The sequence below is a fragment of the Ambystoma mexicanum genome, chromosome 9 (genome assembly GCF_040938575.1).
Source record: "Ambystoma mexicanum isolate Mex_15411 chromosome 9, UKY_AmexF1_1, whole genome shotgun sequence".
NCBI classification, from domain to species: Eukaryota; Metazoa; Chordata; class Amphibia; order Caudata; family Ambystomatidae; genus Ambystoma; species Ambystoma mexicanum.
In genome coordinates, this window is record NC_090931.1 from 76,360,649 (window position 1) to 76,388,025 (window position 27,377).

The following is a 27,377-nucleotide window of genomic DNA, read 5'->3' on the forward strand; positions in this document are numbered from 1 at the left end:
AGTGGATTCCTGCCTCTGTCATTCCTACGGATGCCTACTCCTCTTTTGAATGCCTCATCTGCAGGCTCTCTCTCTCTCCTGGCCATTCTCTTACTGTGGCTACCATCTATCGACCACCTGGTCAGATCTCCTCCTTCCTCTCTGAATGGTCCTGGTCTCGACCACTCAACTCCTCCTTCTTGGAGACTTTAACATCCACCTGGATGCTTCCTGTCCTTCCTCTGGACTCTTTCGCAACATCTGCAACTATCTCTCACTCTCTATTCTCCCCTCTGGCCCGACTCACTCTGCAGGGCAGACTGGATGTTCCGATCTCTTCAGACCTTCCCCTTTCTATCCGTCTCACCACTCTTCTCTCCTGAAGTGATCACTTTTTTCTTTCCTCCCAGCTCTCCCTCTCTACCCCTCAGGCCAAGTGAACTCCAGCACTGCCTCCTACCTTCTCGGTTATCCGATCCATGAAACGTGTGTCAGTTGAGGCTTTTGCTGCCACTTTCGCACTGCCCCACTTTGGCTGACTCACACCCTGACACAGCCCTTTCTATGCTCCACTCTGCTATATCTGATACTCTTGATGTTCTTGCCCCAGTCATGAGGATCTGACTGAAGCCTAAAGCCAAGTGCAACTCCTGGTCCGACTCAGACCTCGTCACCCTTAAATGCAAGTGCAGGGTATCTGAGAGGAAATGGCATGCTTCTGGTGCATCCTCGACAAACTGGCCTGCCTCCTGCTCCAAAGGCAATACTGGCTATCTGTCCGCACCAAGAAGAGAGCCCACATCCAAGACGTGTTTCTGCGGCATCTAACAACTCGGCTGAACTGTTTAAAATATGCAAGGAGCTGGCCAATCCTGCTGCAGTCTCTACCTCTCCTGTCCCCTCCCAGGCCCTCTGACAGCTCTGGCTCATTTCATCTCTAAAACTCAGGACATCCTGTCCACTCTCTCTTCCTCTCCCCCTCTTCCCTCTACTCCCTGCTCTTCCTCTGGCCCTTCTTCGGCCACCTCTCCTCCCTCCTTATATGCCTTTCCCCTGTTCTCCCCAGACGAGGTTTCTAGCCAAGTCTGATCTATGAAAGTCTCATCAAAACAGGTTCACCCTTGTTCCTCCAAAACCATCAAGGACCACATTGACACCCTGGCTCCTGCTCTGGATGACTTCTGCAACCACTCCTTCGCCACTGGAGTCTTCCCTTCCCCCCTGAAGCACTCCCTTGTTCACCCTCTTCTTAAGAAACCCTCTGCCGACCCTTCCTGCCTGGCTATCTATCGCCCAATCTCCATCACTCTTTTCCTGGGCAAACTCCTGGAAAAGCTAGCCATCTCCCAGCTTAATATTCACACTGAATCTGTTGGCTGTCTCCATGACCATCAGTCTGGCTTCAGCGCTGCCTGAAGCATGGAAACTGCTCTCCTGAACATCTGTGAAGTCCTGCTCTCCAACCTCGATTCCAACACCCCCTGTGTCCTCATTGTACTTGATCTCTCTTCTGCCTTTGACACCGTCAACTATGCCATCCTGCTCAAATGTCTATGTGATAACCTGGGTATCACCAATCAGGCCCTGGCTTGGCTGACTTCTTTCCTCTCCGATCAACCCTCCCAGGTCCAACATGGGTCCTTCCTCTCCTCTATCTCTACCAGTGGTGTCCCCCAGGGGGTCTAACCTCTCTCCCTGGCACTTCTTGCCTACCCCATTGCCACTCTCTGCCCCAACTTTCAGCGCTATGCGGATGACACTCAGCTCATTTTCAGGCTTCCTTCAGCCACCTTTTCTCCTTCTCCCATCTCTGACTGTCTGTCTACAATTCAGGAGTGGTGTACCACCAATGATCTATGCCTTAATGCCAGTAAGACTGAAATTCTCCTCATCGGCACATCTGCTCCCTCCTTTCCTGTCACTCTCTGGCTGGCCTCTCTTGGCCATCTTCCTGCTCCCACGTGTGAGGCTAAAAACCATGGGGTCATCTCCGACTGCACACTCTCCTTCTCTCCTCACATCTCTGACGTCTCTAAGAAATCACACTACCAGCTGTACCTGCTCAGAGATATTCTTCCTTTCGTCTCCTTCCCCCAGAAGCTCACTGTCTCCAGAGCTCTGGTTCTCTCTATTCTGGACTACTGCAACAGCCTCTTTCTAAATCTGCCTGCCTCCACTCTCCGCCCTCTGTCAATCATCCAAAACAGGAATGAGAGACTTGTCCTTGGCCTCAAACCCAGGGATCGTATCTCTCCAGGACTGAAATCTCTGCACTGGCTCCCAGCTGCTGCAAGGATTTCGTTCAAAACCCTCTGCATTGTCCACAAGGCCTTCTGGGGCCTGGGGCAGCATTACCTTCAACTCTCTCTTCCCAAATATCTTCCTTCTAGAGCTCTTCGGTCCTCTGCCTCCAACTCCCTTAGAGTCAGTGGGTTCTCCAAGCAACGAGTTGGTGGTAGATCTCTTTCTTCCGCTGGGGCCTCCCTCTGGAATAGCCTCCCTTAGCCTCCCTGCCCTCTGAAACTTGAGAACCACCTCTGGTTCCGGAAGCACATCAAGGCCTTCCTCTCTGCTTCTGCTTTCTCTCCTCCTCTCCCCTGCTGAACTCCTGGCCGAAACTAAAACTGCACTGGTCACCTGGCTATCCTCTGTTCTCGGGCCCCCCTGGCAACCCTGGCACTCGGGCTGTTTATGTATCCCTACAGCTCCCAACCAGCACTTGACACCTGATGTCTGCACCTACCCTTGCACTTGCTACCAGCTGGCCGCACTTCTTATTTATTTATTGTTTTTATTTATTTTACTGTTTATCCTATGTACTGCACTGCCCCTCTCCCTTGCCCCCTCCCCTGCACTTGCGTGATCTCAATTTCACCTGGCCTAGTAAGATCGTTGTCTCTGTCTCCCCTCTGTCCCCCCTCCCTTGCCCTGTCGCGCCTTGAAACACTTGTGTATAGGTGCGTTATAAATGCCATATTATATCATAACTTTCTTATAAGAACAGGCGAGTGTAGCAAGACCCGAGCAGTTATTTGCAGTAGGCTGTTTCTTGCATAAGTGTTCTAGTGATCTGTTCTCTCCGCGAAGGCAGGCTAGATCCTCTAAGAAGCCGGTACAATTGGGTTTATGAGGCTTAAGAATTTTTGATTTGACCAGGGCAATCTGATCGAGGGCCTGAAGAAGGCCAGTGTGATAGAGATTGGCAAGGTCGTGTGCTGTTATGTTAAGAGCAAGGTGGGAGGAGCTTAGCCATGCTAAGAGAGAGGGCATGAGGTCCTTCTGTTTCAAGTTGCAAGTGTCGCGGACTTGAATGGGACTGGGCGATACAGCAGGGAGCTTGCACAGTTAAGTCGATGAGAGGTTGAAATGAATAAGGGAGTGATCAGACCAGGGAACTGGAATGATGTCAGAAATATGAATTGTGACATTGGTCGTGAGGACACAGCAAATGGTGCAACCTTTTCGGTGTGTGGGGGTGTGTATGTGTTGGGAGAAATTCATGTCGCTGAGGGCAGAGGCTAGAGCTGATACTTTGATGTCGGTGGCATCATTATACCCCAAGTTGAGGTCTCCCAGGATGATACACTTGGTAGAGGGTTTCATGAGGGCTGTGATGAGGACGCGTACGTCAAGGTCAGGACAGCTAGGTCCATTTGGTTGTCTGTAGATGAGGAGCAGGTTGAACGTAGTTTGTGGGTCAGTAATGAGATTCAAATACAGCATTTCCTAGCCAGGGGTAGTGGGTAGAGTGCACTGTCCAATTAGAAGGGAGGATTTAGCTATGAGAGCTACTCCACCTCCTATGGCATTCGGGCGATCAGATCTGAGGATGGCGTAATCTGGGGGGGAAGGCCAATGAGAGTAGAGTGCCATAGGCGTCATGAATCCAGGATTCAGTGACGGCTATAATGTCTAGGTGAAAATCAAGGATGGTGTTGTTATGAGTGGCTGCCCCTTTAAGGCACGCCACACTTCGGGGAGACGTCATGGAGGGAAGTGACGTTGTGAGGAGGAGCGGGGTGCCAGGGGGGCACTTCCAGTTTGTATGAGCAATAAAGTGGTTGTATGTTCAAACCGCTGGTGTCCGTGTTTGTTTTGGAGCTGCTCCAGCCCCCAACATTTGGCGACGAGCATTATACTGCCAGCGGTCCTTCCTCCTCCAGCGACGGAGATCCCTCCCTCCTCCCTCCGGTGCTAGTGATCCCACTAGCCGGCAGATCCCCGCTCCGGTCCCATCGAGAGCGTCCAAAGGAGCGGTGCTCCTGGATTTCCCCCCCCCCACGCGTGGCCGATCCTGTCACGTGGGGCCCTAAAATCATCTATTCCACCGATCGATCATCAAGTATAAACACACGGCGCCTGCAGAAAAGACAGCGCCAGAGACGAGCGCAAGGTCCCAGACATGCCCCCTTACATGAAGAGGTGCCCAACAGCAAGAAAGACAAAGTAGTGAGAAAATAAAACTTCTCCACGACTGCGTAGTATGTTCATCAACATGGCCGGTACAGAGATAAAAACACTCATCAAAACCATACCTCCGACGGAAATTACTGACTTCAACAGCCTCATCACAGCTTTGAACAAACGCCTTGTCATCGCCCCCAATAGAGACTATGAGAGATTTGTCTTTAGCCAATGCACACAGCGCATTGAAGAAACGGTGGAGGAGTTCATCACGAGACTTCGAGTCAAGGGAGCGCACTGTCTGTTTGATGAGTTCTCACTAGACGAAGCGATCCGACTCAGGGTCATCGAGGGCTGTGTGTTGGCCACACTACAGAAACAACTGCTGAAGAAGCCTGTCACCATTGAACAAGTGAGTGAAATGGCGCGCATACTCGAGAGAATGGAAAAACAAGCCACTCACATGGCCACCAACACCACCACGAAACTTGACAAGGGTGATGTGATAGCAGCGATACAGGCTGGTAACCTAAAAAACTACGACAGGAACGTCACAACGGCCCCTCGCATGCAAAGACAATGTTACAGATGTGGAAGGGCAGTCCCGCATGCAGGATCCTGCCCTGCGCTCTCCCAAAAATGTGGCAACTGTGGCAGAGAAGGCCATTTTCAATCTGTGTGCAGGGAAGGTAAACCATTCCCCACTCCGAGAATGGGCACGGGCCTGCAAACGAGACCAACCCAAAGAACATTCTCCAACCAGTCTTATTAGCCACGACCCTACCAGCAAGGACCGCGGAGATACGTAAGAGTGGTTGAGGAGATCTACCCGGATGAAGACAACCAAGAGTATGCCGCACAAGGACAAACCGTGCAAGTGAGGGACGAGTATGAAGGACCACCATCGACACGCCATGACCCATCACTAGAAGCACAAGGGGATTTTGACTATGGTAACACATATGACCTGCATTCCAAGGATGAGTTTGTAAATCTCATTATGGACGAAAAGGAAGCCCAAGAAGCACCCAGAATCCTGATAAACATATGCAACCAACAGTTCTGTTTTCTGATTGACTCAGGTGCAACAGTGAACATTATGGGAGAAACTGAGTCAATGACTTCATGATAAACCGAGACTAAGCCCATTGATCTCGGAGATATATCAATGGGGCGCGGATGCGCTGCTGCAGTGCATAGGGTCATTCAAAAAGAGACTCACATTTGCTGGCAAGATGACCGACACTGCCATCCATTTTATAAAAAGTCCCACCAAAGGTCGGTGCTTCCTAAGCTTCAGGACGGCATCACACCTGGGCCTGATCAACATACCGGTCCGAACTGGAGACATCATTGAGTCTTCGGAGCCACAAGTCAGCAAACAAGAACAAATACACAGCATAGTCGCTCATGACACGCCGGCCATCACGAAAGATGACATTATCAAAGAATTCCCACGACTATGCCAAGGATTGGGCAGGTTGAAGGGCCCGCCGATCAAATTACACATAGGCCCTCATTACAAGTCAGGCGGTGGACCATGGTGCTATTAGAACCATGGTCCATGCCGGATTCCGCCATGGTGGATGGCGGAATTACCGCCCCATTCCAAGGTGAGTGGGGTGGTAATTCCCCATTCACCATTTGCCCTTCCCCATTCCCATTTTTGTCCCATAGGGCATAATGGGGATGGGGAAGGTGCTAATTACGGCACCGTAAATTACGGTGCCGTAATTAGCACCAAGATCGCTTAGCGCCTTGGACTTTAACGCCTGCAAAAAGCAGGCGTTAAAGTGGGAATCAGGCGTTAAGGGTTTAACGCGCCGACGCTCTTTACGGCACCGTTAACCCCTTAACGCCTGACTTGTAATGAGGGCCATAGACCCAGCAATCACACCGGTTCCACAACACCTGCGCAGGGTAGGGTTCCATTTACAAGAGGCGGTGTCGAAAGAGATAGACCAACTACTGCGAAATGACATAATTGAACCAGCCACAGGGCCTACACCTTGGGTTTCTCCCCTCATAATTGTCCCAAAGGAAGGTGGTCACCTGCGACTATGTGTGGACATGAGGGTGGCCAATACGGCTATACAGCGAGAGCGACATCCTGGACCTAAAATTGAGGACATGATTGTCCAGCTAAACAAGTCTGTCCTTTTCTCAAAATTGGATTTGAATCAGGGATATCATCAAATAGTACTCCACCCGGACTCACGACCCATAACCACCTTCGCATCGCATGACGGACTGTTCTGCTACCAGTGGCTAAATTTTGGGATCTCATCGGCAGCTGAAATATTTCACGAAACAATCCGACAGGTCATACGTCCTGTAAAAGGGACCCTCAATTACAGCGACGATATCTTGGTTTTTGGAAAGTCACGTAAGGAACGTGATGTTGCTCTTCGCAAAGCATGTCGGGCAGTACAAGAGGCCGGACTAACGCTCAATATCGAGAAATGTCGATTCAGTAAAGCTAAGCTCAACTTCTTTGGCCACATCTTCTCAGCTGAGGGGATGACTCCTGACCCCGATAAAGTATCGACCATTTTTCATCTAGCGAGACCCACCCAAGTCGCCGACATCAGGTCATTTCTGGGAATGGCCGGGTACTGTGCCCGGTACATTCCACATTTCGAGTCCATCACTGAACCTCTCCGGCGCCTGCTTCAAAAGGAGATCGCATTTGTTTGGTCTGAGGAGTGCCAAGCCGCTTTCGCCAACAGTATACAGTCCTTGACTGAGGCGAGGAAATTGGCATACTTGACCCTGATTGGCACACCGAAATAGTGGTGGACGCCAGTCCAGTGGGACTAGGCGCCATTTTGGCACAGACCAGCGGGCAAGACACGCATCCGAGGCACGTAGTTGCCTATGTCAGCAGGGCCTTGGCCCCACCAGAGTCTGCGTACTCTCAGGCGGAGAAGGAGAGCTTGGCAGCGGTCTGGGCGTGCGAGCATTTCCCTAATTTGGTCATCGGGAAGAAGTTCACCTTGATCACAGATCATCAAGCCCTGCTTTCACTTTTTGGCAACCCGCGCACGGAAATGCCACCCAGGATTGAGAGGTGGGGGATCCATCTGCAAGAATATGACTTTGACATTGTTCACTGGCCTGGGGGTGAGAACAACCCAGCAGACTACCTCTCCAGGCACCCGGTTGGTAGCCCCACACCTCAACAGGGAGACGTGGAATATATCAGCTACGTCACCGCCAACGCACTACCGCCTGCCATATCCATCGAGATAATTGCTGCGGCGTCGGCTGCAGACCCATCCATGGCCCTGGCAATCAGCCTGACAGAAAACGGCAAGTGGAAAGACTTCCGCAGAGCGGTACAAGGACACCCAGGTGCATGCAGTGATGAGATTGAGAGACTGGCGAGGGTACACGCCGAATTGGCCGTCCAAGACAAGGCCATTCTAGTACGGGGTTGCAAAATTGTCATACCTTCCACGCTGTGCTCGGAAGTCATCAAAACTGCCCATGAAGGACACCGTGGAGCGGAGAACACAAAACGACAATTAAGATGCAATGTCTGGTTTCCCTTCATGGACGATATGGTCGACCGGTGGGTTAAAAACTGTGTGGCATGCCAGTGCACAGCAAGACCCGAACCGCCAGTACCACTCAGGGTAACCACAATCCCAGATCCTCCATGGGAGAGAGTAGCGGTTGATTTCTATGGGCCACGGGAAGAAGGAGATTATTTACTATTATTTATTGATGAACACTCCAGGTTCCCCATAGTGAAACGGGTCAGATCGACAGCTTTTGCTCATGTCGCTGCAACATTTGATGAAGTCTTTAGCGAGTGGGGGATACCAGACACACTAAAATCAGATATTCGTGCCCCTTTCAGTGGTCATGAATTTGGGGTGTTTGCGAAACACATGGCATTTCGTCACCAAAGAGTGACACTGAGGTGGCCGCAAGCCAACGGCATGGCAGAAAGGTTTATGGCGTCTATCAAAAAAACCATACAAAGGGCACGCCTAGAGGGGACCGACCACCATGAAGCGCTGTGCAGAATGCTGAGAGACTACAGGAACACGCCCCACGAAGCCACGAACAGAACTCCAGCAGAGCTTATGATGAAGTACGAGGTCAGGACCAAGCTCGTCAACAACCCAACAAGACGGCCCGAAGCAGACCAAGAAGTCATCGAACGAGACGGAGCTACCAAAGAGAAGATGCAGAACAGACTGACAGAAGGAGGAGAGCACAATCAAAAGACCTCCAAATAGGAGATGAGGTGTGGGTACAGATAACCACTACAAAAAAGGCAGACTCACAGTTCTCACCTGAGCCGCTTCGAGTGGTTGCAATAAAAGGGACCATGATAACAGCGACAAATGGACAACAGGAAGTGACTCGCAACAGTTCAAGGTTCAAGCTCATCACAAGACCTGTCGAAGAAGAGCTACCTCCAGAGGACCCTGACCCAGAAGAAATGGACAGTCAGGATGAAATGTAGGTCCCCCTCGAAACACAGGTTCAAAGTCAGGTCAACTCTGAGTGAGACGCTGACGGCGGCCAACACACACCTGGAGCCGCGAGGAAGACCCCAGAGGAACGTTAGGAGATCTCCCAGGTTAGTGGAGGTTTGTTGACAACGTTTCCAGTTGGCCAGGTTACATTACTTGTTAGGACATTTTGTCTGGGGGTGTTGTTATGAGTGGCTGCTCCTTTAAGGCATGCCACACTTCGGGGAGACGTCATGGAGGGAAGTGACGTCGTGAGGAGGAGTGGGGTGCCAAGGAGGCACTTCCAGTTTGTATGAGCAATAAAGAGGTTTTATGTTCCAACCGCTGGTGTCCGTGTTTGTTTTGGAGCTGCTCCAGCCCCCAACAGGTGTTATGAATTTCGATGGCGTGGGCCCCTAAGGATCTGAGGGAGTCTATTTGTTTAGGAGTAATAGGGCTGGGGTGGAGGGAGAAAGGTTGTCATGTCCATTCGGGGATAGGAGAGGGATATGATCGGGTGCCGAGACTTGCTAGTCTAATTGCTTCTAGGTGGGGGCAATACGAGCTGGCGAGTGTTCTGGAGCGAAGTCTATGAAGTCGGGACGCGCCAAGAACAGTGGATGTCTTGTCTAAAGAGTCGTGGGAGTAGGTCAGACTCTGGCTGAGTGTGTGTGTTCATTTTATTTTTGAAAAAACTCATCGAAAAATATAGGGGGTGGTGGCTAAGGGTATATAAGGGGTGAGGAGTTGGGAATACTGTAAAATTAATAGGGGAGGTGGGTTTTGGGGGTATCCCCAAAAATAAAAAAATGTTTCGTGGAGTTTTTTCGAGAGAAAAAAATCGGCAAAAAAACATCGAATAAAACACTGTCGATGAATCAAAATAGAACCCTATATTTACCGAAATACAATTTGCTTAACACTTTTCCCTGATCTGGTAATATAGTCAAGAGTTCTTAAACTCACAGACCTGAGCTCTAAACCCCTACTTTATTATGAGACAAACTGTGTGATTCTGGGCAAATCATTTGTTTTCCCTTTTCTCAGTACCCTTATTGGTTAGGAGCGATGAGGGTGCAGCGAACCCAAGCCGTCAAGTGCTACATATATAAGAGCGTGTGTTATTAACACTCTTTGACTTATTTTGACACATTACAAATTATTCTTCAGGTTGAAATAGAAGGCCCGATTCCAGTTAACAAACCAAAACAGTACTAAAAAATGAATACATTCACTCATCATGTTTCATGTCTGGGGGAGCCGGAAATTTCGACAGGAAAAAGTAAACATGAGCTTTGACAACATATCGAGCAACAGCCAAAGGAAATAACAGAAGGTTGACCCCCCCTCCCCCCCGACGACGATAAGACACGGCGGCGAGGCCATGTTTCTGCCGAGACTGGAGGAACCAGGCAGGCCATCGGTCACCCGCGGCGCGACAGCGCAAAGTGCACTCGCGACACCAAGCAGCGTTCCGCCAGGTCCATTTGCAGGGAAATTGCTAGGAAGGCAAGTAAATAAAAACGCCCTGGAGACACTGCAGGTGAGACGCGCTGATAGATACACGAAAACACATTAGCCGACTCCATCTAACATAATGCACTTTTAAAAGGTCAGACTTTCATTCGATTCCGGCAGCCAAGAGATAAACGCGGGAGGAAGAGCGCCCCGAAGCAAGCACAAACTCAGTTTCTTCCTTTTTTTGGAGTGTGTTTTTGATGTTGCTCGCTCCCCTCCCCCACCCGTGGCTAGCAAGTGGATTAATTCTGCAGGGTCTTAAATTGATTGAAAAGAAGAGCAGTGCGAGGACGCAGCTGGCCTGGCGACCTTCCCCGCGAAGGTCGCTTCTCCCAGGGCTGCTTGATGCGGCCCCTCCATCACACGGGCGCCAGCGGCGGGCGGCTTAATCCGCCGCCCACTGGCCGCATCAACAGGCAGGTGGCGGCTAGCTCAAGATCTCAGCGGCGCGGGGATGCCTTCCTCATGGCAGGTCCTTTCATGGGGGTTATCTCAAATCTATCGTTCATTGGTGCCTTTAGTCTGGAGTCATCTCAAAGCCGAGAAATAATACAAAACACCAGACAGGCAGATGTCAAACAAACAGGAAAAGGGGCAGTGGAAGTGGAAAGGAGAAAAGGAAGGCAGCGGTGCAGGAGAGAAAAAAAAGCAAAGAAAAATGAATAAAAAAGATGAAGACACACTGGTAAAAAGAAAAGTAAAGAAATTGCTCCAGGCCGCCGCTCCAGCCAGCCACATGTGAAGAGTGGAGTTGAACAAAACTATTGATCATGCATTAATTCCATTAGATTTCAATTGCATCTTGGTATCGGTTCGTTTTTTTCTCAGAGAGACGGTGGTAGTATCGTCACATGATATAGCGTTTATAACGCGCCTATACGCAAGTGTTTCAAAGTGCGACGAGGCAAGAGAGGACGAAGACAAACAATCTAACTGGGCCTAGCGACATCGAAATCGTGCAAGTGCAGGGCAGAGGCGATGGGAAAAATGGCAGTGGGAGGGGTGGAGGGCAAGTGGGCTCAAAACAAGTAGTGCAGCCAACAGATGGCAAGTGCGAGTGTTACAAGTGCAGACAACAGGTGTCTAATAAGTGCATGTAAAGGGACTGTAGGGTTGCAGATACAGACCGCAAGTGCAGGGGTTGCCAGGAGGCAGTGCAGGTGTGCAGCTGGGCAGGGACCTGGGCCCAATTTCAGAGGGTAGCCAAGTGACCAGTGCAGTATCAGACAAGAGATCAGCAGGGGAGAGGAAGAGAGAAGGCAGAAGCAAAGAGGAAGGTCTTGAGGTGCTTCAGGAACCGGAGATGGTTCTCCTCAAGCGTCAGAGAGGCATGGAGGCTGTTCCAGAGGGAGGCACCAGCCAAAGAAAGAGATCTGCCTCCACCCAACTCGTTGCTGGGAGAAGCGACTGACCCTCAAAGAGTTGGAGGTGGAGGAGCAAAGAGCTCAAGTAGGAACATATTTCCAAAGAGAGAGTTGGAGGTAATTCGGTCCCAGGCCCCAGAAGGCCTCGTGAACAATGCAGAAGGTCTTGAACTTGATCCTTGCAGTCACTGGGAACCAATACTGAACAGATACAATCCCTCTGCTTGACGCCAAGTGCTGTTCTGGATAAGTTGTAGAGGACAGAGAGTAGAGGCAAGCAGATTTAGAAAGAGCCTTTTGCAGTACTCCAGCCTAGAGAGAACCTGAGCTCTGGAGACAGTGAGCTTCTGGGGTAAGGAGAGGAAAGGAAGACTACCTCTGAGGAGGTGCACCTGGTAGTTTCACTTCTTAGACACGTCAGAAATGTGAGGAGAGAAGGAGAGTGTGGAGTCGAAAATGACCCCAAAGTTCTTAGCCTCACAGGTGGGAGGAGGAAGAGGGCCAAGAGTGGCCGGCCAGAGAGTGACAGGAAAGGAGGGTGCAGGTGTGTCAATGTGGAGGATCTCCGTCGTACTGGCATTAAGGCAGAGATCATTGGTGGCACACCACTCCTGGATTGCAGACAGACAATCCGGGATGAGAGAGGGAGAAGAGACGACAGAAAGGAGCCTGAAAGCGAGCGGAGTGTCATCCGCATAGCACTGAAAGTTGGAGCAGAGAGCGGCAATGTGGTGGGCGAGAGGTGCCAGGTATTGGTTGAACAGCCAGGGAGAAAGGTAAACCCCTGGGGAACACCACAGGTAGAGAGCGAGATAGATGAGAGGAAGGACCCAAGTTAGACCTGGGAGGGTTGGTCCGAGAGGAAAGAGGTTAGCCAGCCAGGGCCTGGTCAGTGATACCCAGGTTAGCACTGAGCCGGTTGAGCAGGATGGCATGGTTGACCATGTCGAAAGCAGAAGAGAGATTGAGTAAGATGAGGACAGAGGGGTGGTTGCCATCAAGGTTAGAGAGCAGGTCTTCACGGATGTTCAGGAGTGGAGATTGTGTGCTTCATGAAGACAACCAACAGATTCAGTGTGAAGATTGAGCTGGGAGATGGCCAGCTTTTCCAAGAGTTTGCCCAGGAAAGGAGTAATGGAGATCGTGTGATAGTTAGCCAGACAGGAGGGGTCGGCTGAGTATTTCTTGAGAAGAGGGTGCACAAGAGAGTGCTTCACGGGGGGAAGGAAAGGTTCCAGTGGCGAAATAATGATTGCAGAATTCGTCCAGCACTGGAGTAAGGGTGTCAATGTGGTCCTTGATGGTTTTGGACGAACAGGGAAGAACCTGTTTTGACGAGAGATTCATAGATCGGACTTGACTAGAAACCTTGTCTGGGGTGAATAGAGGAAAGGCAGAGAAGGGCAAAGGAGAGGTGGCCGCAGGGAGGCCGGAGGTAGAGGAGAAAATATAGGGAGAAGGAGGAGAGGATGAGAGGGTGGACAGGATGTCATAGGTTTTAGAGATGAAATGAGAAAGCAGGCCCGTGCAGAGGGTCTCGGAGGGGACAGGAGAGGTAGAGACTGCAGCTGGATTGGCCAACTCCCTGCAGATTTGAAAGAGTTCATCCGAGTTGTTAGATGCCGCAGAGATGCTGGCTTCGATGTGAGCTCTCTTAGTGAGGACAGAGAGCCAGTATTGCCTTTGGAGCAGGCGGCAGGCCAGTTTGTCAGAGGATGTAAAAGAGGCCAGCCATTTCCTCTCAGCCACCCTACACTTGCATTTAAGGGTGACTAGGTCAGGGTCATACAAGGAGTTGCACTTGGCTTTGGGCTTCAAGCGGATCCTCATGACAGTTAAAAGTACAAGTAGAGTATCAGAGATAGAAGAGAGGAGCTTGGACAGGGCTGTGTCAGGATGAGAGTCAGCCAGAGGGGCAGGAGGGGGAGAGAAAGTGGTGGCAAGGCCTCTACTGACACTCCTTCATGGATCGGATGACCGAGAAGGTGGGTGGCAGTGTGCGGGTTTTCTTAGCCTGAAGGGAAGAGAGATGAGAGCAGAGGAGAAAGTGGTCACTCCAGGAGAGGGGACTGGTGAGAGGGTTAGAGAGAGGGAGGTCTGAGGAGATCAGAACATCCAGAGTGTGACCTGCAGAGTGAGTCGGGCCAGCAGGCAGAATAAAGAGGAAGAGAGAGTCACAGAGGTCGTGAAAGAGTCCAGAGGATGGACAGGAAGCACCTAGGTGAATGTTGAGGTCACCAAGGAGGAGGAATTGAGTGGCCAAGACCAGGAGGGAGGAGGAGAGGTCCACCCACTCAGAGAAGAAGGAAGTTATCTGACCAGGAGGCCGGTAGATAGTAGCCACAGTGAGAGGCCGGCCAGGAGAGAGAGAAAGCCTGCAGACAAATGTAGAGAGCAGATGCATGCCTCTGCAGGAAACCCCGCCCCCCCACCTCCCGTATGTTGGAGACCTGAGATCGTGCCATGTTTGACACCAGCAGTTGTGCCAATATTGCAACGTATGTTCGAGAAAAGGTATTCATTGAGACAACCCTATCGAATGTATCCCCGAAGGGATGACAATTTGAGGGAGGAACTCCCTGAAGGAATATGAGGAAAGAACACAGAAAAAAACTGTGATGTCATAAGGGAGTAAGAACGGCGTCTCAGGAGACTGACTGGAGAAGATGTCTGGATCCTACAGAAACTAATGACGGAGTAAAGAATCAAGTGAACTTTTAAATACGAAAAAGAAGATTGCACATGCACAAAGTGCAACAGAGAATCAACCGTTCTATAATTGTATAGACGCTGAAACGCAAGTAGACTAAGTCATCATAGAAGCTGGCTATATGTAGTGAATAGAATGCAGACAATGCCGCCACTGTATAGAATCTGGACATTGGTATCATGAATTTAGTAAGCCAAGACCCATGAAGAGGAAAGGGAAAATTGTGTTGCAGCAAGTATAAGTTGAATCTTGGAGTTGCATGGCGAGGCTGCCTGGCCTGAAGTCAAGATTGAAGCAGCGAAGGTCCGCTATCTATTCTGGAAAGGAGCTAACGTACAAAGGATGAATCATCTCTTGTTAAGGTGCAAAGATGAACGCCAAGTGTGCCAAGTTTAATTCATTTCAGACATTTAAAAGCTGCAAAATGGACCAAATCGTGTTCACCTGTCACGTGAGCCAAGGATGAAAATGGGGTTTGAACTCAGAGTCCTAAAACTACGATAGTGAGTGCCTGCACTCCTGTTTATTCTCAGAGACAAGGATACTTTGCAAGGCCAAGTTCAAAGACAATCTTCATGGCAAAAGGCATGGGTGATGAGAGATGCTGGGCTAATTGGGTTTGAGGTAGAGTCAGGCCCACCTCCTTGCACTTGGGTCGCGGCTTACGTGCTGCTAAGTGAACCGAATGTACCAGACATGGCACAAGCGTGCCAACCAATTGTAGAGGTCCATATACCGAAACACCTTATAGTTTAAGAAGCCAATAAGAAACCGTATACTTAATGTTTTTGAAGATTATATGTTTCAGAGGAAGGCATATGTGGTCCACCTGACAGTGGGCAACCAATTACAATCCCAGTCCCTACATATAGTATACTTAGATGTTCCCCTTAAGCCTATCCCAACCCAGTAGGCTTTTCATTATTTGCCACGTAGTATGATGTCACCTCTGACGGATTTTTAGTGTAAAGTCTATGTTGTGTGTAAAGATTGCTAAGAGAAATCGAGCGTCCGTCCGTTGATGTTCATTGTAACTCCCTGTTTTAGATAATTAATAATAAAACAGTACTTTGCCAACTTCCTGAGTTGGTTCAGTTACTTGACTCAGAGTTATTCTGTGAACCCATCCATTGCATGCACGTTCCTAAAGGGCCCTAAACTCAAGTGATAGCTGTGCGCATGGTTCAAAAAGATCCAAACTAGTTTGTCTCCAGAGTTTTGGACAATCGGACATCCTCTGTCATTAGCTGGAAGATCGCAGAGTTTCCTGTGGAGAGCGGCTGAATAAAAATAAACTTGCAAGAAAACCGAGTTGGTGGGCAGGGCCCCCTTTGAAGAAATCCCTGCCCGGTTTCCATGGGTGCTCTGTGGATGGAAGATGAAGTGGTCAGATTGGAGGAGGAGTCGATATCGAAGGCCTTGAGTCGATTAACGAATGGTGAGTAGACTAAGCGAAATAGCAAATAAGGGGACGGGATTGTAATAATTTTGAGTAATGGGAAATAATTGTACAGATAAGAGAGACCACCTAGGAAAACCTGATTCAAGGGAGTCAGAAGGAGACATTTGAAATTCAAATGGGGGTAGAGTGAAATATAAAATGCATAATCAGGATTACGTAAGGGGATGTCTCAAACCCTGTACAGAGTAAAGAGTAAAGGCGAGGGAAGAGGTGATCACAGTGTTTATAATGTGTAATGTTTGACTAGTCTGAAAGTTGTTTATTGAGTAAACTATCGAAGAGCGATAGAGATTGTGAAAAATTGAGAAAAGTTGAGGAGCAACAGTGATTGAGTATAGCAAAATGATTGCCACCAATCAAGAGAATAGATGTGCCAATCAAGATAATAGATAGGCTATTAAAACAAGAGAATTGAGCCGCGATTGATGGTGCTTGCTCATATTTGTTGTTTTAAAAACATTAAAAAGTGGTGATTTAAGGTGTATTTAACAATCTGGTAAGTACTGAGACTTATCATTATGGGCGATAATCCTCTCATGCACCTATGCAAGACACTGCCGAAACACATGCCCAAGCTCAAAAAACAGTATAGTGCGGAATGGGTAAAGGGCACAGCAGATAAAATGTTCATGCCGTGGCCATAAGGGGGATGATTGGCAAGAGCGGTATTGCAACACATGACCATATACTTGCACGCTGTATCCACAGGGACGAAATTAGAGAAAAGATTAGCGATTTTGGAGCTCGGGAAGATGTATCAAGAGGAGAGAGAAGACCCTCCACCATCAGCATAAGGAGAAGGCGCTGAGCCCTCAGCTCCCCTTACCTTGCCTGAAGTAAAGAGTGTTGCTACGGAAGAGATAGGAATGTATCCTTTGAAGGAACTAAGAGCAGCGATGGGATATAGTAATTTGATATATCAACCCCTCCCCCCCGCTTACAGTAGCGACGATAGTCCGGAAGAGAATAAAAGAAAGTAAGATATTTTTAAAGTCATGCAAGACAAAGAAGGAAGAAGTGAGCTGTCGAATTTGTCAACAGATATAGACAGGAAAATCAAGAGATGGAAAGGAGAAAAAGATAAGGCTGACAAGTCAGCGCTCGTGCAAAACGAATGGATGGAAGGACAGATATTACTCAAAATAGATGGGAAAAGTATTGAGGAAGTTAGGCAAAGAGAAGATAAGGATGAACAAGAAAGAAAGGATAAGGAATAAGAAAAGAGATTTAAAGAAGATGAGCAGAAAAGGAAAAGCAGGGAATGATGAGAGCAGATATATCAGGAGGAACAAGAGAAAATAGAAGAATGGGCGGAAGAACAAAGAAAGTACGACAATAGACAGAGAGCGAAAGGAGAAAGGGACAGAAAGGAAAGAAAGAGAGGAGGAGGGAGCACAAAGACTAAGGGACAAAAGATTACAGAGAAGAAGAGAATAAGAGGAAAGAAGGTAAGGAGTAAGGAGAGGAAAAGAACAAAGGCAAAAGGAAGAAGGGATTAGGAGGGATGCAAGAAAACAAAGGGAAATAGATCAAGAAATAGAACGAAAGAGGAGCCAGCGAGTTGTCAATGCCAGTCTCATTCGTAAAGAACAAATGAGGCAGAGCCCAGAAAAACTATGGGACAGACTGGAAGAGATTCTTCCAATAAAGGAGGCAATGCCAGCGGCATCTAGAGTAGCGCTAGAAGAAGAACAATTTGATGCATAGAGCAGTGGAGAAAGGATAGATAAGGTCTATCGACAATTAAGACGAGATAGTAAGTACGGAACTCGAGGGAATGGTGATCGATCCCCAGTACTGCATTTGTGATGTGAGGAGGGAAACCTGTTCAATGGTGAACATCGTGCATTGTCTTTGAGCAGACTGTACTTAGACAAGGGTGAAGGTGATGACAGTCACACTCGTTGGGGACTAAACATGTCAGACGAAGAAAGAGAATCTGGTTTGGGGCAGAAGGAGGGAGGGTGTGCACCCCCTGAAGGAAGTTTGCAGATGGATAAGGAGGTGAGATGGTCGGATTTGGAACAACCTAAAAGATTGAATGCCAGATCCCATAGAATACCCTGAGTGTCCCCGAGGATGATCACATAGTGAGAAAGGAGAGTCGCCACCATATGTAAGCAGGTTAAGGTCATTACCGACAAGGAGACAGACAGGGACGATAATCCCTGCCATGGATAGACTTGTAGTGGGATAGGACTATGGGATGGGGTTTAGACAGTTTCACTTATTGGAAAAAGGGGGATTAAGGCCGCAACACATTCCATGGCCACAGATGGACAAGGATAACTTAAAATATAAGCTCCCTAGTTTGACTTGGGGGGCTGGGAATTGGGTATATGAATTAGAGAAAATAACAGGAGGAAATACGCTGGCCATAGGGGACATAAAAGCTCTACTGCGGCTATTCTTGGGGAGAGAGCTGACGACATTTGGAGAAGAGCGGGTTACTCAAATGTCACAGCACAGAATACAGCTCATGACGGAGCACCATATAATATCTGTAGGGCATACGTCTGTAGAGCACTCAGGCTACAGTATCCTAACACATCAGATATGGGTGCAATTATGACACGTAAAATGAAGGAAGATGAAGACCCTATTGCTTATATTCAGGATATTCAGGAGAAATGGCAGCTTGAAACTCGCGAGCCGTGGGAAAAGACAGTAGCATTATTTTACCATATTTTATGTTAGGGGTTGTGTGAGCCAGTACAGAGGCAGATGAAAAAACAAGTGGGGGTGGAAGCGGAGCCATGGGCTGAGATGCAGTTGGCAATAGTGCACCACTGTCAGTTATTACACGTGATATAAACAAGAAGAAAGATGAGAATAGGAAGATTGTGGAAGCTAAGTTAGTTCAGAACATTTTTTCACAATTTCCCATAGAAGGAGCGGTAGTGACAAGCAGAGAAGGATTGGGAATGCAGGAAGCAATAGGTGCAATGCAGGCAAATAATCTGCACCCAATGGACCAAGGTGGATATGGGTTAATGCCACAATGCAGAGGTATGGATTATAGAGGAAGAGGAGGCAGATTTCAGAATAACCAAGCTGGGTTTCAAAATTTACAAAATGAGATCCAGAGTATTCAGGGAGGATATAACCAAGGAGGGACTAACAGAAGAGTTCCTCCAGTATGTTGGAATTGTGGAATGACAGGAAGTATTGCGCATATGTGGGAGCCAAGGAATTGTACAAAATTGTCAATTTTCCAGACGGGGGCAGTTTATCCTCCACCATACAGCACACAGATCAGAGAGGGCTTTGCCCATGATCCCACATCTTATCAGACACAAGCGCAACAAGTGCAGCAGGTACAACAACAGGGACAAGTACAAATGAATCCGCCACAAGGACAGTCGCAACAAGCCCCTATGCCGACACAGCAGTATGCAAACACAGGACAAGTATTGACACCCAGAATAGGAGGTGTCACTGTGGTAGGAGGAATTCCTTTCACAGGGACAGGGATGAGCTTGTATCCACACATTTCTTTTTTTATTTTTTTATTATTGTTTTGGTTTATATAAACCTTTACAAAAAAAACTTAAAATATTTCTTTAAATTTACGTACATACAATAACAGAAAAAAGAACTTCTGTATCACAGTTCAGAATCACTATACAACAATTTCTATTTGGTACAAAAAAAAGAATTATAAATACTTGAACCTACTATCTAAAACAGATAAGATTTTAAGCAACCAAGAATTTGCATCATCTAAAAAAGAGCACAGACATTCCTCAAATAAGTAGCCACTCTAATATTTAAATTATCTTCACAATTGTGTAACATTCTTGTCCACATAAATTCCCTATTTACATTGGCAGTATTTTGTACATATTTTTCAAATTAAGTTAGCCTTGCATATTTCAATGCCTGACATACAAGTAATAGGTGTTGCAAGGACTCAACCGTCCCTTCAACTCTACAAAATCTGCACCACCTCCAGACATCAGAGTGGCTATTTATAATAGCATTAATTTGATTTGTTAAAATGACATTAAACCTAAAACGCATATAGTCATTTCTTATCTGTTTACAAGGATATTTAAGTAAGTGTCTTTCCATAGAAGGATACCATTTGTAGATAGAACAGGCTTGATGAGACGGAGAAGATTCTGCAATTTTGTTTTTAGTATTTAACCAGTCAAAGCCCATGACACTTTCTTTCACACGTGAAGGTTTATTCATTAAGCAACTTACTGACATACCCAAGATTTTCAGATAGTTAAGAGTTTCCACAACCAAAGCTTGAGTAAATGGATTACCAGTATCCTGCCCCGCATATGAGTACAAAGTCCCTTCAGTCCCGACGTTACACTTCCTCCACAGAACTAGCCTTTTTCATCTTGCACATGCAGTCAGAGAGTTTAAACCGAATTCATATCTAATTAATTCCACTGGTATACAATTTGGTAAAAAGTAAAGAACTGATTTCCATATGTAGCTCTCGATATATAACATGTCCGCCTCCCGACTAATTGAGTGAAATTCAACACCATAGGTTAAACGAGGAATTATTTTTTAAAAATAAAATTCCCTGAGTGGAACCATTGTAAATTTGCCAAATTTCACCTCTAGTACCCGCATTTGCCGAATGGCGATGTCTGCCTTTAATTTTAATTGTGTCTTGAATAAGGATCTCGAGTTTGATCCTGATATTACAAACCCCAGATATTTAAATAAAGGCTTAATTTTAGTTTATTGTTGCCACACATCCATGTGTAGGCATTCTCCTGCTTATTGAGTCTTCCAAGGCGCAATATCACAGTTTTGAAGGGATTGATTTTTAGCAAAAGTCCCTTAATAAAGTCCTCAAAGACTTTTAGTAATCTTTGAAGACCAACCTTGGTCGTGTCAATGAGAAGGAAATCATCAGCGTAGGCCAGCCACGCTAGAGGGATGTTCGCAATTTTGGGAGAAAGTAGGCCTTTCTTAGGCAGAGCCACATCCGCACCACTTACGTATAGATTGAAGATCGTTGGTGCCAACCTGCACCCTTGACATAGACCATTGCAAAGGTTTAGTTCTTTCGACAACGTTCCTTCTGAGTCCAATCTGACCATCACACCAGTATCAGTGTAGATGGCCATTATTATATCAAGAAGAAACGGTAGCATTTTCAGAGTTCTTAATATCTCCCACAATGTAGCTCTATCAACAAGATCAAAAGCGGAGCTTAGGTCCGTAGATGGAACAAAGGTCGACCTGGCACCCTTCCTCATGGATTGCGCTATAAGACTGTGTATCATCAAGCCACCGCAATCAGTCCCCAACTGTTTCCTAAAGCACGTTTGTCTCAGGTCCAGGATATTATTTTCCTCAATCCAAATCTGGATATCTCTTAACACCAATGACGTAACAGTTTAGGTTCCGGGTCTGCAATAGCAATGGGCCTATAACTGGAGGGACATTGACGAGAGTCCTTCTTAAATATGGGGATAATTATAGACACCCTCCACGATTGAGGGGTGATTTTTTAAATTTGAATATTGTCAAACAGAACAAGCAGAATCTTAGCCCAAATCTCTGGATGCTTCTTTAGTATTTTGTTAGATAGATTATTGGGACTGGGTGCACCTGAGTTTTTAGATTTCTTAATTATATCTACAATGTCCCTCTCATTATATGCCAAGAGCCATGGAGGGTTACTTTTCCAGGTTACCACAGTCTCACTAAATTTGTTGCCATAAAAATTAGCAAAGTGTCCCAACCACAAATTTTCGTTTATGGGATTCAGGAGTACATTTTCCTGACTCTTATTCATGTTATTAATTAACAACCAGAAGTTAGCTGTGTTAAATCCTCTTAAACCTTTTAAGATGTCTTCACCATCTCGCTGTGATATAAGACTACGGTGCTGTATCGACCAATTTTTGTATTTCTGTTTTATTTTTTTCTTCATAGCAGCTGTACAAGCCCTAGAATACCCCGCTTTAATAATGGTTCGTATGTCCTTCCTCATTATTCTTTTTTACGTTCCCATACTTCTCTGTCAAAACTATGTGTTTTTTTACTCCTGTCTGTTTTCTTACCACTAAGTAACACCTCCATTGAGTACAATGACCTACTAATATAGTCAGTAAACTTGGTGGGGGAATATTGTTCTACCCGCTGGTAATGTCAGTAACTATCGTGATCTTTGATCATCATGGCCATGAATCTAGCATTTTTTTCTCTGACCATCTTATTCTGTTGCCTGCACAATTTGTTGCCAAGCCATGTTTATAGGTCTTATTAACCATTGGTTATGCTACAGAATGAATTTCAATGGTGAGCATACAATGGTCACTGTAATTATTGTCATTAGTCTCAAACTTCCCTGTGAGCTTGAAAAGACCCCCTGAACAAAAGATATAATCAATAATAGATTTGCAACCTCTAGCTTTCCAAGTCGGGAGATTATTTATAAAGATTTCTAGCCCCCACATCTCCACAAAATGTGTCCAAATCCTGCCCCGTAGCTTGGGATTACCTCCCAATGACACTAGAAAAGTTGAATTAGAGATGTAAAGATCACCAGGTAAAGAATCATCCAGGCAGTCTGCGTTCAAATCACCTACAATTACAATGTGCCCACCAGGGTTTACTTCCAACCAAGTATCAATGAAAGACCCAAGTTTCTGAATTTCTTCCTCAAGTTGTTGGTCCGATTTTTCTGCCGGATTCCAATAGACATTAATAAACAAAAAAGCTGTGTCAATAGTGTTAAACGTCAAAATATACCCTACTACTAGAAAGTGGTGAGGAAAGTACCATTCCCCTGTAATTCTTGGCTTGTTAACATTCTTTATGCCAGTGATGAGACCCCCCCTTAGGACGGCCCACCCTGCCTCCCAGTGCACATAGTGAAGAAACAGTGAATCCCTCCCAGCATAATTGCACCCTAGCCCAAGATTCTTGAATGAAGACGAAGTCACATTGTGACAATTCCTTCATTAAAGTCACATTATGTAACAGGTTAATTGAACCTCTCGTGTTCCAATTTAGTAATTTTAAAGTTTCTAACGGGCTAGAGGGACTTCCCCAGTTGTTTTAGTGAGTCAATGGATTCACTTAGCGACAAGGCTAACCATCTCCAGTCCTGTTTTTCAAGGTTATCATCACACGTCTGTCTTAGTTTATCCCCCGACATTGAAGGTGGGTCCTTCGCATCAGTATTATTAGTCGGCAGCTTATGTTTGACAGGCAGAGTGTGAACAAATTCAAAGATGCCAAAGCCCCTACATTGTAGCTGCTCCGCCTCTTTTAATAACAGATTTCTTACCAGCGGAGATGGAATCACCAACCTTACATGATCTAATCTGTGCCTGTGTATATAGTTCACTAACTCAATATCTTCAGATGAAATCAGATTTAATTCTTTAATTTGACTCAGTAGGGATAATATATAGGGCCTATTTAAAGCTATGTTGCCAGATCCCTTAAATAAGGTAGTCAGAATAAGCCCTGGTAATTCAGGCCTTACCGGCTGTCATGACCACCAAGACTCCAGTCAGTAGCATTGGCGGCATCTGGTCTAAGAACATGGCGACATGGCGCAGAAACTGGCTTTTGCCACTGCTTTAGGCAATGCCCCTTCCAAAATGGCCCCCGGGTTGGGACCGTTCAATGTAATCCAACATGGCCCCTAGAGGGCCTACTGTGGAAACATCCATGGTGGCCTAGTGGTGCTGGGTGGGCCCAGGGTTATATAAACCCCGCCCTGAGCCACACCCAGCGCTTAGCGTTCTCCCCGGCTCTGCAGAAGCGTGACGCTGCCTGTCACGGTCTGACTCCGCTTTCATCCCGTGGCTCCAGTCATCTGGGTTCTTCGGTCCCAGCAACGCAGAAGCAGCAGCAGAGAATCCTCTGACTCAGCCCGCATTCAAGAAGAAGCAGCAGGTTACTCGCCAGCTCCGTCCGCATCACTGCAAACAGCTGATCTCTCGTCGGCATCGCAGAGGGGAACAGCTGTCACTCGTCAGCAATGCAGAAGACAGGCAAGCTGATCTCTCCCTCGTTGGCTCGCCCACGTTGCAGCTCTGTTCTTCTGCCTGCAATATAAAGCATACGGGGAAGGGTAAGAGACAGTCATTAACCACCACGCCCCTCCTCATCCAGTGAACTTACCTTGGTCCGCTCCTACTCCCAAAGGGCTCTTCACTACCGCAGTGCTCAGGCAGCCCACCGACCTGCAAGAGAGAAGACGTATGTTAATTAGTTAAGTGACAGACATTTGAAGGCTCTCCAGAACCTAGTTGAAACACTTGTGTATAGGCGCGTTACAAATGCCATATCATATGATATCACATGGTATATTGAACACTTGCCTTGTAAAACTTAATCAGCGCAGAACTGTGCATTGCAGCAAAGGATATATACAAAGCGGTTGGGTGCGCTGCAGGAGGCCTGGGCCACCTGGACCCAGTGAAGGAACTGGGCAGAACTGCAACACCGCCTAGAACTCAGTGAAGAAACTGGGCAGGACATTAAAGACTCATAACCATCCAAGGATCCAACAGCTCAGAGGAACCTGGAACCTCATTCCTCAATCCGGATCACTCCCCCACATTCCGTCCATTGGTTGACTAAACCTGCAGTGGGCAGAGTGAGGAGGAGTGTTTTGGGCAACTGCGAGAACCACAGACCGAACCAGAACCCGTCGACAGACCGGACCACGCACTCCTGCTGGGCCCCAGAGATAAGCGTTACACCGGCTCCCTTAAATCTGGTGCCCGTATTTCCAGGAGTGGTTCCATTCCCCCACACTGATTGCCCACTTTCAGAGGGTTAGTTACCCCCTTGCCTCTACTTGAGTCCGCACAGTAGTCCTCATAAGAACCCTCCATCTTATTATCGAGTACCTGTCCCACCAGATGTTGACTTGCTTCTTGTGAGTGCCTATCCTTCAGGACCCTTATTATGGAGTTGTATAACTCAGTGTCTTTAAGAGCCTGCCCAGTTGCTGGGTCTTTAGATGTACCCGACGGGCATAGATCTGAGTGATTTGTACTACCTGTTTGATTGGAAACAATTCCCATTGGTCCAGACGGGACCTTAAGATCAAACAACCCTGTGCCTCTATTTACCATACACCCTCCCTGTTGCTCAGATGTGTTATTGGTAGTATGTGTTAGTCCAGATGGGACATTCCAGTCAGTAGCACCATGCACCCTGTTGACCATACATCCACCATGTAAATCCGATGAATTATTAATAGTACATGTTGGGTTAGAGACACTTCTCGCAAGTCCAGAGGGGATATTCCAGTTGGTAGCGCCATGGCTCATGTTCACCATAGACCCAACGTGTTGCTCACGTTAATTATTGGTTATATCAGTAGAGTAAGTTGCACTGCCAGTAGATCCCGAAGGGACCTTCCAGTCAGTCGAGCCTATGCTCAGATTTGCCATACCCCCACCCTGTTTCTCAGGTAGATGATTACTGGTAATGCCTGTCTTCTCCGAGCAGACCTTCCAATCCGTGTTACCTAGGCCTGAATTTACCGTAGTACACACCCAGCTCCTCACAGGTACGGAGATACCCCCAAAATACTCCCCCGAGGTCGTCTTACTCTCTGTCATAACAGACCCATGACATCCCCCCTCATTTGAGTAAAAGGATCAACAGCATTGGAAGTATTTGATCTTGCATTAAACATTTCAAACATGTCATCTCTCTGATTCTGTTTTTTCTTTTTCATAATATCGCCTAGAGGCAATTCTCTGACGGTGTAGGCACTCTGTGTAGATTGATCTTTGTACTTGTTCAGGTTCAGGAGCGACCCATTTGCAAACTCTTTATCATGTTTTTTTTAGGTTACGAGACAACAATCACTTCATCACAGTCCATATCACACTCTCTCAAAAACTTTCTCGAGCTTTTCTTTGTCGCCCCATTATTTTTATTATTGTTTATTTTATTTAATTTAACTAACTTTTTCCCTTGTCTTTTAGACATTTTTGTCTCACGAATTTCATTTTCTTTCACTTTCACAGGTTCACTTACAGCCAAACCTGGTTTTGCTGTATCAGACACTTCATTGTCAGTCTGTTCCAAATCTGGCTCGGTTAAGTCTTCCTGCATTGTGGTAATGGCAATGATCTCTTCAGGAGACATAGCCGAGACAGAATGGATACCATCGTGTCTATCAATGTTCTTCTTCTTAGTCAGACTAAGCTGTTCCATCAATATATTGCCCATTGAGTCAGCAAACCTAGCTGGTAACAACAAAATTTCAGATTCCAGACCCTTAATAGCATCTGTTTGCTTGCGTAACTCAGCCAACAAGAGCCTATTGAAAAGACTCATCATTACCGAAAAGTCGGTTGGTGTCACATCTATCTGATTATTTACAGAATTACCAACCTAATTCTTTTCCTTCAATGGTGTGTTATTCGAGAAATCCATCATACCATCATAGTTAAAGACATTAGCAAGTTACCTTCCTTTTCCTGACTTTGGGACCCCACATCTTTGAAAACCTCCTGATATTATTATTATTATTATTATTATTATCTTTCAATTTCAGTGACATATCATTATTCATATCTTCTTCCCCAAACAATGGTTGAGAGGGGTCAATGACTTCATCCCTCGGATTCTCCAAAATAGAGCAGTCTTGCGCACATTACAAGAGTGCCGCCTCCTCATCACTCACCTCAGGCTGCGGCAATGCCGCAGCGAGGGCGATAGCCTCGCCCTTCTCTTGCTAACTGCCGCAAAAAAGTCTGCACCCGCTTCCCTTCGTAATAGCGGGAGTTTCTCATGCTGATGATATGAGTAAGGCACCCCGAGTAGATTAGTACAAAAGTGTGTTTAAAGTTAAACGACACCCACCAAAGTTAGGTAAAGCACCCACCCCCACCTCCGCCAGCCGAACAGCCCAACAGCCACACTTCCTATGCACTTCGGATGCACGCGCGAGATGCGCGTGCACCAGTGCTTTTGAGGAAGTGGCTGTGAGTGGAGGGCGGGCAGGAGGTCAGGACCAATAGGCGGAACTGCAAGAAAGGAGCAGAGAGTGAATTTACTCTTGTAACAACAATAAGACCCACGGGAGACCCGCGGTCTTGAAAGGTGAGAAAAAACAAGTAATCACCCAATATAATCAGTCCAATGGCAGTCCAATGGCAGTCCAATTACAGTGCGTTTCGCACGTTCGAGCAGCAAAACATAGCTTCCTCTTGCCGACAGCACTCTGAAGGGAGACCAGGAAAGCAGAACTCCCAGCCCAACAGCCACACTTCTTATGATCTTCGGACAATAGGACAGCTTACAGGGTGACTTGATGTGTTCAGTACTATCTGTGACACCAGACCAACAAGAGGAACCAAGGGTGGGTATGACGATACGAGGCACATTCTTTTCTTTTCTTGTAGACACTGGAGCAACTCGTTCATGTATGCAAAAGGGAAAATATCCAATGTCAGGTATTGCCATGAATGCTGAAGGGTTCTCTGGAGCTACAAGTCGAGTTCCTT